Genomic DNA, 5,060 nt, shown 5'->3' on the forward strand with positions numbered 1-5,060 from the left:
AGAATGCACGACCCACATAATTGCATAGAATAACATAGTAATTTTAAAACTTCCCTAAAAATGCTTGTATTATTACAAAATTTTTCCCATAACTTACTCTTTTATTTACAATTTTTATTCTTTTTTTTTTTAGAATAGGACATTCCTGATTATATCACTGGAAACTGATCCATAGAAAATGCTGTGGAAAGCGCTTTCAGAGTGGTTATTCGTTGTTCAAGATATTTAAAAAATAACTGTTATAAGATGAAGAAAATAATAAAAATACTACTGTATTTTATTCAAATTTGTTTTATTAAGAAACAAACTGAAAGAAAATTCAACTAAAAAAATAATTAACTAAATTAATTTAACTAACCAAATTAAACAGAAAAATAATTCAGCCCGCAAAATTCAACTTTAGAAATATTAAACTAAAAATTTTCAACTTAAAAAAAATTCAACGGGTTAAATTCAACTATAGATATTCAGCGAAAACTGCTACGATAATCGATTTACTCCCATTACACGCGATAATCGTAGTAATTATTTTTTACTGTGTAGTCTGAGTGGAAAATGATGTATGGACGAAATGTAGAGACAAATGTGCTCTACAATTATGTCGAAGTAATCATCAAAATAGGTTCAGCGACAGTCGAGATAATTGAGGTTATGTGATATTGAAATTGATTTTTCGACTGTGGCGCCCCTGGTGTTGGTCCCACGAAGTTCAAATATTCTAGAAAGTTGTAGCGTTTGATGAGATCTTTCGTTTAAGCCCTCATTCATCAAAATCGGTCACATAGAACCGGAGATATGATTTTTTGAATTTTGTGAACTTTGACCCCTCATATCTCCGGTTCTATTGAAACCACAGCGCACTTACGCACCATTTTGGAAACGTCCTAGACTGGACTACAACTTACTAAAATTTCATTAACTTGCACAATGCCGTTTTTGAGAACAATGTCTTTGAATTTCGATGAATTTTGACGCTATCACAGCGCCACCTGTGGTGACTTTTTGAACTTCCATCTGAAAGTGCTCATCTAGACGAAACCAAAAAGTTAAAATTTAGGTCGATATGTTAATTAGAACCGGAGATAGAGGCCGGTCAATGTTCGAACTTTGACCCCTTATAGCTCGGGTCAGGGGTTATGGATCGACTTCAGGTTTTTTTTGTTTGATAGGTATAATCAACGGCTACAACATACTAAAATTTCAGCCCGATTGCATAAGGAATTTTTGAGTTATTTAACTTTTAAGATTTAAAAATTTTCTTTTTAATAATAGCGCCCCTAGCTGTGGTTTTATGAACTTGCGATGTTAGAAGGGGAAGTGGCATTTCACGAGAGCTTTCCAAAAAGCCCTCCTTTTTTAAATTCTGACAATTAGAACCGGAGTTATGGCCATTTTAATAAATTTTTTTTGGACCCTTATAGCTCGGGTCAGGGGGGTCGGGGGACCTTAAGTTTGGTATTGATGGAAAGCTCTAAGGCCCAGCTATAACATACTAAAATTTGAGCCCGCTCGATGCCATAGGGGCGGAGCTATTGAGAAAACAAAAAAGGGGGGTCTTCAAAATGTAGGAAGGAGGGGTGGGGGGTGGGGGGTCAATGCACCATGTTGCAATTTTCATGCGATATTTAACCTTTGCCGAAAACCGCAAGTCAATATCTTTTTTAGTTTAGGAGCTATTAAGCTCCAAAGAGCGGCCGGACGGCCGGCCGGGAACGTAACTTAGCCCCCCTTATATTCGTAATCAGGAAGTGGCGAAACACATTTTGGCCAAGTTTGAGCGCGATCGGACGACATGAAATTTTGTTAGGATTATAGTAGGTGAGATTGTTAAGAATCTCACCTAATACTTACCTAATATAGTTGTTTCTGAGTTTCTCTATTAAGCGTTTATTTGTGTAGCTTCTGAGCTGTTTCACGGGGATTTTTTTTTGGAAAGCTGTTTGTTCCACGGGGTTCTTCTAGGAAAGCTGTTCTACAGGATTCTTCTTTGAAAATTGTTCCACGGGGTTCTTGGAAACTTCCTCTTGATTATGAAACGATGAATTCTGCCGGATACAGCCACCGTTAAACAAACAAAACACTTCTGGGACACTTTTTCGTCGCAATTATTTTCTATTGAGGCACAAAAAAACAAGAATTAATTGTCTTATTACTTAAGACATATATTATCTCATTGATTAATATACTTACTCTCTCAAAATTCACTTAAAACACTTGGAAATTCGCGTTTTTCTATTGCGCGTCTCTATGCGCCACATTTGCTGAAGAAAAGGGAAGTGAGCGTGTATGATAGGGAAGTGAGCGTGTATACACGCTCACTTCCCTATCTACATTCAGAGCGGCAATGGCGAAGTTCTCCCGAAACATCTTCGTTTCGCTAACGAGGAGGTAATTCGTGACGCTTCGTTTTTTCTTCGTATGAACCCGGACAACTCGCTTGACAGTGCGTATTACATCCTCACAAAAAATCCCAGATATAGTAATTAACCCGAGTAGGGATTGTAAAAGTAATTTCAAAATGTTGAATAAATTTTAAACGCCTTGAAATGATTTCTTAAAGGAAAAATTATAGTTTACGAATAAATATATTTATAGTATATATTGATTTAGGCAAAAATGTTCAGTACAAAGTTACATCCACAGACTGAAAAATTTAAACGTTCCATCTGTAGTCAATAATATTACAGATAGTATTTAGTATTTGTCATGTATTGACTGAAGTGATAATGTATGGGTAAGCCCGACCCGGCTATAAAAGGGACAGATAATCCTAACCGGCTTATGTAGGTGAGATTCTTAACGTGAGCTAACTCGGAGTGCATGCAAATTCGATTTAGAGCTGAAGTTGGGAGACGCCATTCAGTTATCTTGAATAAAATTCGTGAAATTATACAAATTTTGTATTTAAACCAAAATATCAAGGATTTGGATGAACTGACAGAAAAGTGTTATATGGGTGAAATGTAGACCAGAATGTTCTCTATAATTTTTCCATAGAACATGATCTCATCGATTACTCAGAAGTCAAGATAATCGAGGTTTTTTGTTTCTTATCTCGTTTTTTCATCCAGAGTTCCCCAAGTAGTCATTTGTTGAACTTCAACTATATCAAAGAATTGTTGTCTTTTGTGGGACTTTCCATTCAAAACCCTATTTTAAGTGTCTTGGTGGAGTAGAGGCAGTCAAATTGGCATCTGAGTGATTTCAAAGCGTTATTATGGGAAAAATCAATTTTTTCACACCTTAACGGCAAAATCTGAGTAATAGCTTAGTCTGAGTGGAAAATGATGTATGGACGAAATATAGAGACAAATGTGCTCTACAATTATGTCGAAGTAATCATCAAAATCGGTTCAGCGACAGTCGAGATAATTGAGGTTATGTGATATTGAAATTAGTTTTTCGACTGTGGCGCCCCTGGTGTTGGTCCCACGAAGTTCAAATGTTCTAGAAAGTTGTAGTATTTGGTGAGATCTTTCGTTTAAGCCCTCATTCATCAAAATCGGTCACATAGAACCGTAGATATGATTTTTTAAATTTTGTGAACTTTGACCCCTCATATCTCCGGTTCTATTGAAACCACAGCGCACATACGCACCATTTTGGAAACGTCCTAGACTGGACTACAACATACTAAAATTTCATTAACTTGCACAATGCCGTTTTTGAGAAAAGTGACTTTGAATTTCGATGAATTTTGACGCTATCACAGCGCCACCTATGGTGACTTTTTGAACTTCCATCTGAAAGTGCTCATCGAGGCGAAACCAAAAAGGTAAAATTTAGGTTGCTATGTTAATTAGAACCGGAGATAGAGGCCGGTCAATGTTCGAACTTTGACCCCTTATAGCTCGGGTCAGGGGTTATGGATCGAATTAAGGTTTTTTTTGTTTGATAGGTATAATCAACGGCTACAACATACTAAAATTTCAGCCCGATTGCATAAGGAATTTTTGAGTTATTTAACTTTTAAGATTTAAAAATTTTCTTTTTAAAAAAAGCGCCCCTAGCGGTGGTTTTATAAACTTGCGATGTTAGAAGGGGAAGTGGCATTTCACGAGAGCTTTCCAAAAAGCCCTCCTTTTTTAAATTCTGACAATTAGAACCGGAGTTATGGCCATTTTAATAAATTTTTTTTGGACCCTTATAGCTCGGGTCAGGGGGGTCGGGGGACCTTAAGTTTGGTATTGATGGAAAGCTCTAAGGCCCAGCTATAACATACTAAAATTTGAGCCCGCTCGATGCCATAGGGGCGGAGCTATTGAGAAAACAAAAAAGGGGGGTCTTCAAAATGTAGGAAGGAGGGGTGGGGGGTGGGGGGTCAATGCACCATGTTGCAATTTTCATGCGATATTTAACCTTTGCCGAAAACCGCAAGTCAATATCTTTTTTAGTTTAGGAGCTATTAAGCTCCAAAGAGCGGCCGGACGGCCGGCCGGGAACGTAACTTAGCCCCCCTTATATTCGTAATCAGGAAGTGGCGAAACACATTTTGGCCAAGTTTGAGCGCGATCGGACGACATGAAATTTTGTTAGGATTATAGTAGGTGAGATTGTTAAGAATCTCACCTAATACTTACCTAATATAGTTGTTTCTGAGTTTCTCTATTAAGCGTTTATTTGTGTAGCTTCTGAGCTGTTTCACGGGGATTTTTTTTTGGAAAGCTGTTTGTTCCACGGGGTTCTTCTAGGAAAGCTGTTCTACAGGATTCTTCTTTGAAAATTGTTCCACGGGGTTCTTGGAAACTTCCTCTTGATTATGAAACGATGAATTCTGCCGGATACAGCCACCGTTAAACAAACAAAACACTTCTGGGACACTTTTTCGTCGCAATTATTTTCTATTGAGGCACAAAAAAACAAGAATTAATTGTCTTATTACTTAAGACATATATTATCTCATTGATTAATATACTTACTCTCTCAAAATTCACTTAAAACACTTGGAAATTCGCGTTTTTCTATTGCGCGTCTCTATGCGCCACATTTGCTGAAGAAAAGGGAAGTGAGCGTGTATGATAGGGAAGTGAGCGTGTATACACGCTCACTTCCCTATCTAC

The sequence above is a fragment of the Phlebotomus papatasi genome, unplaced genomic scaffold (assembly GCF_024763615.1).
Source record: "Phlebotomus papatasi isolate M1 unplaced genomic scaffold, Ppap_2.1 HiC_scaffold_74, whole genome shotgun sequence".
Taxonomy (NCBI): domain Eukaryota; kingdom Metazoa; phylum Arthropoda; class Insecta; order Diptera; family Psychodidae; genus Phlebotomus; species Phlebotomus papatasi.